We start from the raw sequence: 16,009 nt of genomic DNA on the forward strand, positions 1-16,009 counted from the left end.
AATTTCAGCAAAAATCTGACTTTTGGCAATTCACTCAAAAATGTTGCCAAACGGTTGCAAATGCTCCCCTGAAAGGTTTGGCGGTCGAAACAGAAGGCTTTTTATCACAGAACAAGAAATCAGCCCTCGACAACTTAACCGGCAGAAAAAGATTTTTTGAAAAAATCCCTAAGCCCCGGGGTCACAATTTCAGCAAAAATCTGACTTTTGGCAATTCACTCAAAAATGATGCCTAGCTGTTGCAAATGCTCCCCTGAAAGGTTTGGCGGTTGAAACAGAAGGCTTTTTATCACAGAACAAGAAATCAGCCCTCGACAACTTAACCGGCAGAAAAAGATTTTTTGAAAAAATCCCTGAGCCCCGGGGTCACAATTTCAGCAAAAATCTGACTTTTGGCAATTCACTCAAAAATGATGCCAAACTGTTGCAAATGCTCCCCTGAAAGATTTGGCGGTCTAAACAGAAGGCTTTTTATCACAGGGAAAGAAATCAGCCCTCGACAACTTAACCGGCAGAAAAAGATTTTTTTGAAAAAATCCCTAACCCCAGGGTCACAATTTCAGCAAAAATCTGACTTTTGGCAATTCACTCAAAAATGGTTCCAAAGGGTTGCAAATGCTCCCCTGAGAGGTTTGGCGTAAAAAACAGAAGGCTTTTTATCACAGAACAAGAAATCAGCCCTCGACAACTTAACCGGCAGAAATAGATTTTTTTGAAAAAATCCCTAAGCCCCGGGGTCACAATTTCAGCAAAAATCTGACTTTTGGCAATTCACTCAAAAATGGTGCCAAACGGTTGCAAATGCTCCCCTGAAAGGTTTGGCGGTCGAATCAGGTGGCTTTTTATCACAGGACAAGAAATCAGCCCTTGACAACTTAACCGGCAGAAAAAGATTTTTTTGAAAAAATCCCTAAGCCCCGGGGTCACAATTTCAGCAAAAATCTGACTTTTGGCAATTCACTCAAACGGTTGCAAATGCTCCCCTGAAAGATTTGGCGGTCGAAACAGAAGGCTTTTTATGACAGGGAAAGAAATCAGCCCTCGACAACTTAACCGGCAGAAAAAGATTTTTTGAAAAAATCCCTAAGCCCCGGGGTCACAATTTCAGCAAAAATCTGACTTTTGGCAATTCACTGAAAAATGGTGCCAAACGGTTGAAAATGCTCCCATGAGAGGTTTGGCCAAAAAAACAGAAGGCTTTTAATCACAGGAAAAGAAATCAGCCTCGACAACATAACCGGCAGAAAAAGATTTTTTGAAAAAATCCCTAAGCCCCGGGGTCACAATTTCAGCAAAAATCTGACTTTTGGCAATTCACTCAAAAATGTTGCCAAACGGTTGCAAATGCTCCTCTGAAAGATTTGGCGGTCGAAACTGAAGGCTTTTTATCACAGAACAAGAAATCAGCCCTCGACAACATAACCGGCAGAAAAAGTTTTTTTGAAAAAAATCCCTAAGCCCCGGGGTCACAATTTCAGCAAAAATCTGACTTTTGGCAATTCACTCAAAAATGGTGCTAAACGGTTGCAAATGCTCTCCTGAAAGGTTTCTTGGTCGAAACAGAAGGCTTTTTATCACAGAACAAGAAATCAGCCCTCGACAACTTAACCGGCAGAAAAAGATTTTTTGAAAAAATCCCTGAGCCCCGGGGTCACAATTTCAGCAAAAATCTGACTTTTGGCAATTCACTCAAAAATGATGCCTAGCTGTTGCAAATGCTCCCCTGAAAGGTTTGGCGGTTGAAACAGAAGGCTTTTTATCACAGAACAAGAAATCAGCCCTCGACAACTTAACCGGCAGAAAAAGATTTTTTGAAAAAATCCCTGAGCCCCGGGGTCACAATTTCAGCAAAAATCTGACTTTTGGCAATTCACTCAAAAATGTTGCCAAACGGTTGCGAATGCTCCGCTGAAAGGTTTGTCGGTCGAAACAGAAGGCTTTTTATCACAGGACAAGAAATCAGCCCTTGACAACTTAACCGGCAGAAAAAGATTTTTTGAAAAAACCCCTAAGCTCCGGGGTCACAATTTCAGCAAAAATCTGACTTTTGGCAATTCACTCAAAAATGGTGCCAAACGGTTGAAAATGCTCCCATGAGAGGTTTGGCCAAAAAAATAGAAGGCTTTTAATCACAGGAAAGGAAATCAGCCTCGACAACATAACCGGCAGAAAAAGATTTTTTGAAAAAATCCCTAAGCCCCGGGGTCACAATTTCAGCAAAAATCTGACTTTTGGCAATTCACTCAAAAATGGTGCCAAACGGTTGCAAATGCTCCCCTGAAAGATTTGGCGGTCGAAACAGATGGCTTTTTATCACAGGACAAGAAATCAGCCCTCGACAACATAACCGGCAGAAAAGGATTTTTTGAAAAAATCCCTAAGCCCCGGGGTCACAATTTCAGCAAAAATCTGACTTTTGGCAATTCACTCAAAAATGATGCCAAAATGTTGCAAATGCTCCCCTGAACAATTTGGCGGTCGAAACATATGGCTTTTTATCACAGGACAAGATATCAGCCCTCAACAACTTAACCGGCAGAAAAAGATTTTTTGAAAAAATCCCTAAGCCCCGGGGTCACAATTTCAGCAAAAATCTGACTTTTGGCAATTCACTCAAAAATGGTGCCAAACGGTTGCAAATGCTCCCCTGAAAGGTTTGGCGGTCGAAACAGAAGGCTTTTTATCACAGGACAAGAAATCAGCCCTTGACAACTTAACTGGCAGAAAAAGATTTTTTTGAAAAAATCCCTAAGCCCCGGGGTCACAATTTCAGCAAAAATCTGACTTTTGGCAATTCACTCAAAAATGGTGCCAAACGGTTGCAAATGCTCCCCTGAGAGGTTTGGCGAAAAAAACAGAAGGCTTTTAATCACAGGGAAAGAAATCAGCCCTCGACAACATAACCGGCAGAAAAAGATTTTTTTCTAAAAATCCCTAAGCCCCGGGGTCACAATTTCAGCAAAAATCTGACTTTTGGCAATTCACTCAAAAATGGTGCCAAACGGTTTCAAATGCTCCCCTGAAAGGTTTGGCGAAAAAAACAGAAGGGTTTTAATCACAGGCAAAGAAATCAGCCCTCGACAACATAACCGGCAGAAAAAGATTTTTTGAAAAAATCCCTAAGCCCCGGGGTCACAATTTCAGCAAAAATCTGACTTTTGGCAATTCACTCAAAAATGATGCCTAGCTGTTGCAAATGCACCCCTGAAAGGTTTGGGAGTCGAAACAGAAGGCTTTTATCACAGAACAAGAAATCAGCCCTTGACAACTTAACCGGCAGAAAAAGATTTTTTTGAAAAAATCCCTAAGCCCCGGGGTCACAATTTCAGCAAAAATCTGACTTTTGGCAATTCACTCAAAAATGATGCCAAACTGTTGCAAATGCTCCCCTGAAAGATTTGGCGGTCTAAACAGAAGGCTTTTTATCACAGGGAAAGAAATCAGCCCTCGACAACTTAACCGGCAGAAAAAGATTTTTTTGAAAAAATCCCTAACCCCAGGGTCACAATTTCAGCAAAAATCTGACTTTTGGCAATTCACTCAAAAATGGTTCCAAAGGGTTGCAAATGCTCCCCTGAGAGGTTTGGCGTAAAAAACAGAAGGCTTTTTATCACAGAACAAGAAATCAGCCCTCGACAACTTAACCGGCAGAAATAGATTTTTTTGAAAAAATCCCTAAGCCCCGGGGTCACAATTTCAGCAAAAATCTGACTTTTGGCAATTCACTCAAAAATGGTGCCAAACGGTTGCAAATGCTCCCCTGAGAGGTTTGGCGAAAAAAACAGAAGGCTTTTTATCACAGAACAATAAATCAGCCTTCGACAACTTAACCGTCATAAAAAGATTTTTTTGAAAAAATCCCTAAGCCCCGGGGTCACAATTTCAGCAAAAATCTGACTTTTGGCAATTCACTCAAAAATGGTGCCAAACGGTTGCAAATGCTCCCCTGAGAGGTTTGGCGAAAAAAACAGAAGCCTTTTAATCACAGGACAAGAAATCAGCCCTTCACAACTTAACCGGCAGAAAAAGATTTTTTTGAAAAAATCCCTAAGCCCCGGGGTCACAATTTCAGCAAAAATCTGACTTTTGGCAATTCACTCAAAAATTGTGCCAAACGGTTGCAAATGCTCCCCTGAAAGATTTGGCGGTCGAAACAGAAGGCTTTTTATCACAGGACAAGAAATCAGCCCTTGACAACTTAACCGGCAGAAAAAGATTTTTTTGAAAAAATCCCTAAGCCCCAGGGTCACAATTTCAGCAAAAATCTGACTTTTGGCAATTCACTCAAAAATGTTGCCAAACGGTTGCAAATGCTCCCCTGAAAGGTTTGGCGGTCGAAACAGAAGGCTTTTTATCACAGAACAAGAAATCAGCCCTCGACAACTTAACCGGCAGAAAAAGATTTTTTGAAAAAATCCCTGAGCCCCGGGGTCACAATTTCAGCAAAAATCTGACTTTTGGGAATTCACTCAAAAATGATGCCTAGCTGTTGCAAATGCTCCCCTGAAAGGTTTGGCGGTTGAAACAGAAGGCTTTTTATCACAGAACAAGAAATCAGCCCTCGACAACTTAACCGGCAGAAAAAGATTTTTTGAAAAAATCCCTGAGCCCCGGGGTCACAATTTCAGCAAAAATCTGACTTTTGGCAATTCACTCAAAAATGTTGCCAAACGGTTGCGAATGCTCCGCTGAAAGGTTTGTCGGTCGAAACAGAAGGCTTTTTATCACAGGACAAGAAATCAGCCCTTGACAACTTAACCGGCAGAAAAAGATTTTTTGAAAAAACCCCTAAGCTCCGGGGTCACAATTTCAGCAAAAATCTGACTTTTGGCAATTCACTCAAAAATGGTGCCAAACGGTTGAAAATGCTCCCATGAGAGGTTTGGCCAAAAAAATAGAAGGCTTTTAATCACAGGAAAGGAAATCAGCCTCGACAACATAACCGGCAGAAAAAGATTTTTTGAAAAAATCCCTAAGCCCCGGGGTCACAATTTCAGCAAAAATCTGACTTTTGGCAATTCACTCAAAAATGGTGCCAAACGGTTGCAAATGCTCCCCTGAAAGATTTGGCGGTCGAAACAGATGGCTTTTTATCACAGGACAAGAAATCAGCCCTCGACAACATAACCGGCAGAAAAGGATTTTTTGAAAAAATCCCTAAGCCCCGGGGTCACAATTTCAGCAAAAATCTGACTTTTGGCAATTCACTCAAAAATGATGCCAAAATGTTGCAAATGCTCCCCTGAACAATTTGGCGGTCGAAACATATGGCTTTTTATCACAGGACAAGATATCAGCCCTCAACAACTTAACCGGCAGAAAAAGATTTTTTGAAAAAATCCCTAAGCCCCGGGGTCACAATTTCAGCAAAAATCTGACTTTTGGCAATTCACTCAAAAATGGTGCCAAACGGTTGCAAATGCTCCCCTGAAAGGTTTGGCGGTCGAAACAGAAGGCTTTTTATCACAGGACAAGAAATCAGCCCTTGACAACTTAACCGGCAGAAAAAGATTTTTTTGAAAAAATCCCTAAGCCCCGGGGTCACAATTTCAGCAAAAATCTGACTTTTGGCAATTCACTCAAAAATGGTGCCAAACGGTTGCAAATGCTCCCCTGAGAGGTTTGGCGAAAAAAACAGAAGGCTTTTAATCACAGGGAAAGAAATCAGCCCTCGACAACATAACCGGCAGAAAAAGATTTTTTTCTAAAAATCCCTAAGCCCCGGGGTCACAATTTCAGCAAAAATCTGACTTTTGGCAATTCACTCAAAAATGGTGCCAAACGGTTTCAAATGCTCCCCTGAAAGGTTTGGCGAAAAAAACAGAAGGGTTTTAATCACAGGCAAAGAAATCAGCTCTCGACAACATAACCGGCAGAAAAAGATATTTTGAAAAAATCCCTAAGCCCCGGGGTCACAATTTCAGCAAAAATCTGACTTTTGGCAATTCACTCAAAAATGATGCCTAGCTGTTGCAAATGCACCCCTGAAAGGTTTGGGAGTCGAAACAGAAGGCTTTTATCACAGAACAAGAAATCAGCCCTTGACAACTTAACCGGCAGAAAAAGATTTTTTTGAAAAAATCCCTAAGCCCCGGGGTCACAATTTCAGCAAAAATCTGACTTTTGGCAATTCACTCAAAAATGATGCCAAACTGTTGCAAATGCTCCCCTGAAAGATTTGGCGGTCTAAACAGAAGGCTTTTTATCACAGGGAAAGAAATCAGCCCTCGACAACTTAACCGGCAGAAAAAGATTTTTTTGAAAAAATCCCTAACCCCAGGGTCACAATTTCAGCAAAAATCTGACTTTTGGCAATTCACTCAAAAATGGTTCCAAAGGGTTGCAAATGCTCCCCTGAGAGGTTTGGCGTAAAAAACAGAAGGCTTTTTATCACAGAACAAGAAATCAGCCCTCGACAACTTAACCGGCAGAAAAAGATTTTTTTGAAAAAATCCCTAAGCCCCGGGGTCACAATTTCAGCAAAAATCTGACTTTTGGCAATTCACTCAAAAATGGTGCCAAACGGTTGCAAATGCTCCCCTGAGAGGTTTGGCGAAAAAAACAGAAGGCTTTTTATCACAGAACAAGAAATCAGCCCTCGACAACTTAACCGTCATAAAAAGATTTTTTTGAAAAAATCCCTAAGCCCCGGGGTCACAATTTCAGCAAAAATCTGACTTTTGGCAATTCACTCAAAAATGGTGCCAAACGGTTGCAAATGCTCCCCTGAGAGGTTTGGCGAAAAAAACAGAAGCCTTTTAATCACAGGACAAGAAATCAGCCCTTGACAACTTAACCGGCAGAAAAAGATTTTTTTGAAAAAATCCCTAAGCCCCGGGGTCACAATTTCAGCAAAAATCTGACTTTTGGCAATTCACTCAAAAATTGTGCCAAACGGTTGCAAATGCTCCTCTGAAAGATTTGGCGGTCGAAACAGAAGGCTTTTTATCACAGGACAAGAAATCAGCCCTTGACAACTTAACCGGCAGAAAAAGATTTTTTTGAAAAAATCCCTAAGCCCCAGGGTCACAATTTCAGCAAAAATCTGACTTTTGGCAATTCACTCAAAAATGTTGCCAAACGGTTGCAAATGCTCCCCTGAAAGGTTTGGCGGTCGAAACAGAAGGCTTTTTATCAAAGAACAAGAAATCAGCCCTTGACAACTTAACCGGCAGAAAAAGATTTTTTTGAAAAAATCCCTAAGCCCCGGGGTCACAATTTCAGCAAAAATCTGACTTTTGGCAATTCACTCAAAAATGGTGCCAAACGGTTGCAAATGCTCCCCTGAAAGATTTGGCGGTCGAAACAGATGGCTTTTTATCACAGGACAAGAAATCAGCCCTCGACAACATAACCGGCAGAAAAGGATTTTTTGAAAAAATCCCTAAGCCCCGGGGTCACAATTTCAGCAAAAATCTGACTTTTGGCAATTCACTCAAAAATGATGCCAAAATGTTGCAAATGCTCCCCTGAAAGATTTGGCGGTCGAAACATATGGCTTTTTATCACAGGACAAGATATCAGCCCTCAACAACATAACCGGCAGACAAAGATTTTTTGAAAAAATCCCTAAGCCCCGGGGTCACAATTTCAGCAAAAATCTGACTTTTGGCAATTCACTCAAAAATGGTGCCAAACGGTTGCAAATGCTCCCCTGAAAGGTTTGGCGGTCGAAACAGAAGGCTTTTTATCACAGAACAAGAAATCAGCCCTTGACAACTTAACCGGCAGAAAAAGATTTTTTGAAAAAATCCCTAAGCCCCGGGGTCACAATTTCAGCAAAAATCTGACTTTTGGCAATTCACTCAAAAATGTTGCCAAACGGTTGCAAATGCTCCCCTGAAAGGTTTGGCGGTCGAAACAGATGGCTTTTTATCACAGGACAAGAAATCAGCCCTCGACAACATAACCGGCAGAAAAAGATTTTTTGAAAAAATCCCTAAGCCCCGGGGTCACAATTTCAGCAAAAATCTGACTTTTGGCAATTCACTCAAAAATGGTGCCAAACGGTTGCAAATGCTCCCCTGAAAGGTTTGGCGGTCGAAACAGAATGCTTTTTATCACAGAACAAGAAATCAGCCCTTGACAACTTAACCGGCAGAAAAAGATTTTTTTGAAAAAATCCCTAAGCCCCAGGGGCACAATTTCAGCAAAAATCTGACTTTTGGCAATTCACTCAAAAATGGTGCCAAACGGTTGCAAATGCTCCCCTGAAAGATTTGGCGGTCGAAACAGATGGCTTTTTATCACAGGACAAGAAATCAGCCCTCGACAACATAACCGGCAGAAAAGGATTTTTTGAAAAAATCCCTAAGCCCCGGGGTCACAATTTCAGCAAAAATCTGACTTTTGGCAATTCACTCAAAAATGATGCCAAAATGTTGCAAATGCTCCCCTGAAAGATTTGGCGGTCGAAACATATGGCTTTTTATCACAGGACAAGATATCAGCCCTCAACAACATAACCGGCAGAAAAAGATTTTTTGAAAAAATCCCTAAGCCCCGGGGTCACAATTTCAGCAAAAATCTGACTTTTGGCAATTCACTCAAAAATGGTGCCAAACGGTTGCAAATGCTCCCCTGAAAGGTTTGGCGGTCGAAACTGAAGGCTTTTTATCAAAGAACAAGAAATCAGCCCTTGACAACTTAACCGGCAGAAAAAGATTTTTTTGAAAAAATCCCTAAGCCCCAGGGTCACAATTTCAGCAAAAATCTGACTTTTGGCAATTCACTCAAAAATGGTGCCAAAGGGTTGCAAATGCTCCCCTGAGAGGTTTGGCGAAAAAAACAGAAGGCTTTTTATCACAGAACAAGAAATCAGCCCTCGACAACTTAACCATCAGAAAATGATTTTTTTGAAAAAATCCCTAAGCCCCGGGGTCACAATTTCAGCAAAAATCTGACTTTTGGCAATTCACTCAAAAATGGTGCCAAACGGTTGCAAATGCTCCCCTGAAAGGTTTGGCGGTCGAAACAGAAGTCTTTTTATCACAGAACAAGAAATCAGCCCTTGACAACTTAACCGGCAGAAAAAGATTTTTTTGAAAAAATCCCTAAGCCCCGGGGTCACAATTTCAGCAAAAATCTGACTTTTGGCAATTCACTCAAAAATTGTGCCAAATGGTTGCAAATGCTCCCCTGAAAGATTTGGCGGTCGAAACAGAAGGCTTTTTATCACAGGACAAGAAATCAGCCCTTGACAACTTAACCGGCAGAAAAAGATTTTTTGAAAAAATCCCTAAGCCCCGGGGTCACAATTTCAGCAAAAATCTGACTTTTGGCAATTCACTCAAAAATGTTGCCAAACGGTTGCAAATGCTCCCCTGAAAGGTTTGGCGGTCGAAACAGATGGCTTTTTATCACAGGACAAGAAATCAGCCCTCGACAACATAAGCGGCAGAAAAAGATTTTTTGAAAAAATCCCTAAGCCCCGGGGTCACAATTTCAGCAAAAATCTGACTTTTGGCAATTCACTCAAAAATGGTGCCAAACGGTTGCAAATGCTCCCCTGAAAGGTTTGGCGGTCGAAACAGAATGCTTTTTATCAAAGAACAAGAAATCAGCCCTTGACAACTTAACCGTCAGAAAAAGATTTTTTTGAAAAAATCCCTAAGCCCCGGGGTCACAATTTCAGCAAAAATCTGACTTTTGGCAATTCACTCAAAAATGGTGCCAAACGGTTGCAAATGCTCCCCTGAGAGGTTTGGCGAAAAAAAAAAGAAGGCTTTTTATCACAGAACAAGAAATCAGCCCTCGACAACTTAACCGTCAGAAAAAGATTTTTTTGAAAAAATCCCTAAGCCCCGGGGTCACAATTTCAGCAAAAATCTGACTTTTGGCAATTCACTCAAAAATGGTGCCAAACGGTTGCAAATGCTCCCCTGAGAGGTTTGGCGAAAAAAAAAAGAAGGCTTTTTATCACAGAACAAGAAATCAGCCCTCGACAACTTAACCGTCAGAAAATGATTTTTTTGAAAAAATCCCTAAGCCCCGGGGTCACAATTTCAGCAAAAATCTGACTTTTGGCAATTCACTCAAAAATGGTGCCAAACGGTTGCAAATGCTCCCCTGAAAGGTTTGGCGGTCGAAACAGAATGCTTTTTATCACAGAACAAGAAATCAGCCCTTGACAACTTAACCGGCAGAAAAAGATTTTTTGAAAAAATCCCTAAGCCCCGGGGTCACAATTTCAGCAAAAATCTGACTTTTGGCAATTCACTCAAAAATGTTGCCAAACGGTTGCAAATGCTCCCCTGAAAGGTTTGGCGGTCGAAACAGATGGCTTTTTATCACAGGACAAGAAATCAGCCCTCGACAACATAAGCGGCAGAAAAAGATTTTTTGAAAAAATCCCTAAGCCCCGGGGTCACAATTTCAGCAAAAATCTGACTTTTGGCAATTCACTCAAAAATGGTGCCAAACGGTTGCAAATGCTCCCCTGAAAGGTTTGGCGGTCGAAACAGAATGCTTTTTATCAAAGAACAAGAAATCAGCCCTTGACAACTTAACCGTCAGAAAAAGATTTTTTTGAAAAAATCCCTAAGCCCCGGGGTCACAATTTCAGCAAAAATCTGACTTTTGGCAATTCACTCAAAAATGGTGCCAAACGGTTGCAAATGCTCCCCTGAGAGGTTTGGCGAAAAAAAAAAGAAGGCTTTTTATCACAGAACAAGAAATCAGCCCTCGACAACTTAACCGTCAGAAAAAGATTTTTTTGAAAAAATCCCTAAGCCCCGGGGTCACAATTTCAGCAAAAATCTGACTTTTGGCAATTCACTCAAAAATGGTGCCAAACGGTTGCAAATGCTCCCCTGAGAGGTTTGGCGAAAAAAAAAAGAAGGCTTTTTATCACAGAACAAGAAATCAGCCCTCGACAACTTAACCGTCAGAAAATGATTTTTTTGAAAAAATCCCTAAGCCCCGGGGTCACAATTTCAGCAAAAATCTGACTTTTGGCAATTCACTCAAAAATGGTGCCAAACGGTTGCAAATGCTCCCCTGAAAGGTTTGGCGGTCGAAACAGAATGCTTTTTATCACAGAACAAGAAATCAGCCCTTGACAACTTAACCGGCAGAAAAAGATTTTTTTGAAAAAATCCCTAAGCCCCAGGGGCACAATTTCAGCAAAAATCTGACTTTTGGCAATTCACTCAAAAATGGTGCCAAATGGTTGCAAATGCTCCCCTGAGAGGTTTGGCGAAAAAAAGAAGAAGGCTTTTTATCACAGAACAAGAAATCAGCCCTCGACAACTTAACCGTCAGAAAAAGATTTTTTGAAAAAATCCCTAAGCCCCGGGGTCACAATTTCAGCAAAAATCTGACTTTTGGCAATTCACTCAAAAATGGTGCCAAACGGTTGCAAATGCTCCCCTGAAAGGTTTGGCGAAAAAAACAGAAGGCTTTTAATCACAGGACAAGAAATCAGCCCTCGACAACATAACCGGCAGAAAAAGATTTTTTGAAAAAATCCCTAAGCCCCGGGGTCACAATTTCAGCAAAAATCTGACTTTTGGCAATTCACTCAAAAATGGTGCCAAACGGTTGCAAATGCCTTCTGCCCTGAGAGGTTTGGCGAAAAAAACAGAAGGCTTTTTATCACAGAACAAGAAATCAGCCCTCGACAACTTAACCGTCAGAAAAAGATTTTTTGAAAAAATCCCTAAGCCCCGGGGTCACAATTTCAGCAAAAATCTGACTTTTGGCAATTCACTCAAAAATGGTGCCAAACGGTTGCAAATGCTCCCCTGAAAGGTTTGGCGGTCGAAACAGAATGCTTTTTATCACAGAACAAGAAATCAGCCCTTGACAACTTAACCGTCAGAAAAAGATTTTTTTGAAAAAATCCCTAAGCCCCAGGGGCACAATTTCAGCAAAAATCTGACTTTTGGCAATTCACTCAAAAATGGTGCCAAACGGTTGCAAATGCTCCCCTGAAAGATTTGGCGGTCGAAACAGATGGCTTTTTATCACAGGACAAGATATCAGCCCTCAACAACATAACCGGCAGAAAAAGATTTTTTGAAAAAATCCCTAAGCCCCGGGGTCACAATTTCAGCAAAAATCTGACTTTTGGCAATTCACTCAAAAATGGTGCCAAACGGTTGCAAATGCTCCCCTGAAAGGTTTGGCGGTCGAAACTGAAGGCTTTTTATCAAAGAACAAGAAATCAGCCCTTGACAACTTAACCGGCAGAAAAAGATTTTTTTGAAAAAATCCCTAAGCCCCAGGGTCACAATTTCAGCAAAAATCTGACTTTTGGCAATTCACTCAAAAATGGTGCCAAAGGGTTGCAAATGCTCCCCTGAGAGGTTTGGCGAAAAAAACAGAAGGCTTTTTATCACAGAACAAGAAATCAGCCCTCGACAACTTAACCATCAGAAAATGATTTTTTTGAAAAAATCCCTAAGCCCCGGGGTCACAATTTCAGCAAAAATCTGACTTTTGGCAATTCACTCAAAAATGGTGCCAAACGGTTGCAAATGCTCCCCTGAAAGGTTTGGCGGTCGAAACAGAAGTCTTTTTATCACAGAACAAGAAATCAGCCCTTGACAACTTAACCGGCAGAAAAAGATTTTTTTGAAAAAATCCCTAAGCCCCGGGGTCACAATTTCAGCAAAAATCTGACTTTTGGCAATTCACTCAAAAATTGTGCCAAATGGTTGCAAATGCTCCCCTGAAAGATTTGGCGGTCGAAACAGAAGGCTTTTTATCACAGGACAAGAAATCAGCCCTTGACAACTTAACCGGCAGAAAAAGATTTTTTGAAAAAATCCCTAAGCCCCGGGGTCACAATTTCAGCAAAAATCTGACTTTTGGCAATTCACTCAAAAATGTTGCCAAACGGTTGCAAATGCTCCCGTGAAAGGTTTGGCGGTCGAAACAGATGGCTTTTTATCACAGGACAAGAAATCAGCCCTCGACAACATAACCGGCAGAAAAAGATTTTTTGAAAAAATCCCTAAGCCCCGGGGTCACAATTTCAGCAAAAATCTGACTTTTGGCAATTCACTCAAAAATGGTGCCAAACGGTTGCAAATGCTCCCCTGAAAGGTTTGGCGGTCGAAACAGAATGCTTTTTATCAAAGAACAAGAAATCAGCCCTTGACAACTTAACCGTCAGAAAAAGATTTTTTTGAAAAAATCCCTAAGCCCCGGGGTCACAATTTCAGCAAAAATCTGACTTTTGGCAATTCACTCAAAAATGGTGCCAAACGGTTGCAAATGCTCCCCTGAGAGGTTTGGCGAAAAAAAAAAGAAGGCTTTTTATCACAGAACAAGAAATCAGCCCTCGACAACTTAACCGTCAGAAAAAGATTTTTTTGAAAAAATCCCTAAGCCCCGGGGTCACAATTTCAGCAAAAATCTGACTTTTGGCAATTCACTCAAAAATGGTGCCAAACGGTTGCAAATGCTCCCCTGAGAGGTTTGGCGAAAAAAAAAAGAAGGCTTTTTATCACAGAACAAGAAATCAGCCCTCGACAACTTAACCGTCAGAAAATGATTTTTTTGAAAAAATCCCTAAGCCCCGGGGTCACAATTTCAGCAAAAATCTGACTTTTGGCAATTCACTCAAAAATGGTGCCAAACGGTTGCAAATGCTCCCCTGAAAGGTTTGGCGGTCGAAACAGAATGCTTTTTATCACAGAACAAGAAATCAGCCCTTGACAACTTAACCGGCAGAAAAAGATTTTTTTGAAAAAATCCCTAAGCCCCAGGGGCACAATTTCAGCAAAAATCTGACTTTTGGCAATTCACTCAAAAATGGTGCCAAATGGTTGCAAATGCTCCCCTGAGAGGTTTGGCGAAAAAAAGAAGAAGGCTTTTTATCACAGAACAAGAAATCAGCCCTCGACAACTTAACCGTCAGAAAATGATTTTTTTGAAAAAATCCCTAAGCCCCGGGGTCACAATTTCAGCAAAAATCTGACTTTTGGCAATTCACTCAAAAATGGTGCCAAACGGTTGCAAATGCTCCCATGAGAGGTTTGGCCAAAAAAACAGAAGGCTTTTTATCACAGAACAAGAAATCAGCCCTCGACAACTTAACCGTCAGAAAAAGATTTTTTTGAAAAAATCCCTAAGCCCCGGGGTCACAATTTCAGCAAAAATCTGACTTTTGGCAATTCACTCAAAAATGGTGCCAAACGGTTGCAAATGCTCCCCTGAGAGGTTTGGCGAAAAAAAAAAGAAGGCTTTTTATCACAGAACAAGAAATCAGCCCTCGACAACTTAACCGTCAGAAAATGATTTTTTTGAAAAAATCCCTAAGCCCCGGGGTCACTATTTCAGCAAAAATCTGACTTTTGGCAATTCACTCAAAAATGGTGCCAAACGGTTGCAAATGCTCCCCTGAGAGGTTTGGCCAAAAAAACAGAAGGCTTTTTATCACAGAACAAGAAATCAGCCCTCGACAACTTAACCGTCAGAAAAAGATTTTTTTGAAAAAATCCCTAAGCCCCGGGGTCACAATTTCAGCAAAAATCTGACTTTTGGCAATTCACTCAAAAATGGTGCCAAATGGATGCAAATGCTCCCCTGAAAGGTTTGGCGGTCGAAACAGATGGCTTTTTATCACAGGACAAGAAATCAGCCCTCAACAACATAACCGGCAGAAAAAGATTTTTTGAAAAAATCCCTAAGCCCCGGGGTCACAATTTCAGCAAAAATCTGACTTTTGGCAATTCACTCAAAAATGGTGCCAAACGGTTGCAAATGCTCCCCTGAAAGGTTTGGCGAAAAAAACAGAAGGCTTTTAATCACAGGACAAGAAATCAGCCCTCGACAACATAACCGGCAGAAAAAGATTTTTTGAAAAAATCCCTAAGCCCCGGGGTCACAATTTCAGCAAAAATCTGACTTTTGGCAATTCACTCAAAAATGGTGCCAAACGGTTGCAAATGCTCCCCTGAAAGGTTTGGCGGTCAAAACAGATGGCTTTTTATCACAGGACAAGAAATCAGCCCTCGACAACATAACCGGCAGACAAAGATTTTTTGAAAAAATCCCTAAGCCCCGGGGTCACAATTTCAGCAAAAATCTGACTTTTGGCAATTCACTCAAAAATGGTGCCAAACGGTTGCAAATGCTCCCCTGAGAGGTTTGGCGAAAAAAACAGAAGGCTTTTTATCACAGAACAAGAAATCAGCCCTCGACAACTTAACCGTCAGAAAATGATTTTTTTGAAAAAATCCCTAAGCCCCGGGGTCACAATTTCAGCAAAAATCTGACTTTTGGCAATTCACTCAAAAATGTTGCTAAACGGTTGCAAATGCTCTCCTGAAAGGTTTCTTGGTCGAAACAGAAGGCTTTTTATCACAGAACAAGAAATCAGCCCTCGACAACTTAACCGTCAGAAAAAGATTTTTTTGAAAAAATCCCTAAGCCCCGGGGTCACAATTTCAGCAAAAATCTGACTTTTGGCAATTCACTCAAAAATGGTGCCAAATGGTTGCAAATGCTCCCCTGAAAGGTTTGGCGGTCGAAACAGATGGCTTTTTATCACAGGACAAGAAATCAGCCCTCGACAACATAACCGGCAGAAAAAGATTTTTTGAAAAAATCCCTAAGCCCCGGGGTCACAATTTCAGCAAAAATCTGACTTTTGGCAATTCACTCAAAAATGATGCCTAGCTGTTGCAAATGCACCCCTGAAAGATTTGGCGGTCGAAACAGAAGGCTTTTTATCACAGAACAAGAAATCAGCCCTCGACAACTTAACCGGCAGAAAAAGATTTTTTTGAAAAAATCCCTAAGCCCCGAGGTCACAATTTCAGCAAAAATCTGACTTTTGGCAATTCACTTAAAAATGGTGCCAAACGGTTGAAAATGCTCCCCTGAGAGGTTTGGCCAAAAAAACAGAAGTCTTTTTATCACAGAACAAGAAATCAGCCCTCGACAACTTAAGCGGCAGAAAAAGATTTTTTTGAAAAAATCCCTAAGCCCCGGGGTCACAATTTCAGCAAAAATCTGACTTTTGGCAATTCACTCAAAAATGGTGCCAAACGGTTGC

The sequence above is a fragment of the Podarcis erhardii genome, assembly GCF_964252035.2.
Source record: "Podarcis erhardii genome assembly, chromosome: 3".
In the NCBI taxonomy this organism is placed as follows: domain Eukaryota; kingdom Metazoa; phylum Chordata; class Lepidosauria; order Squamata; family Lacertidae; genus Podarcis; species Podarcis erhardii.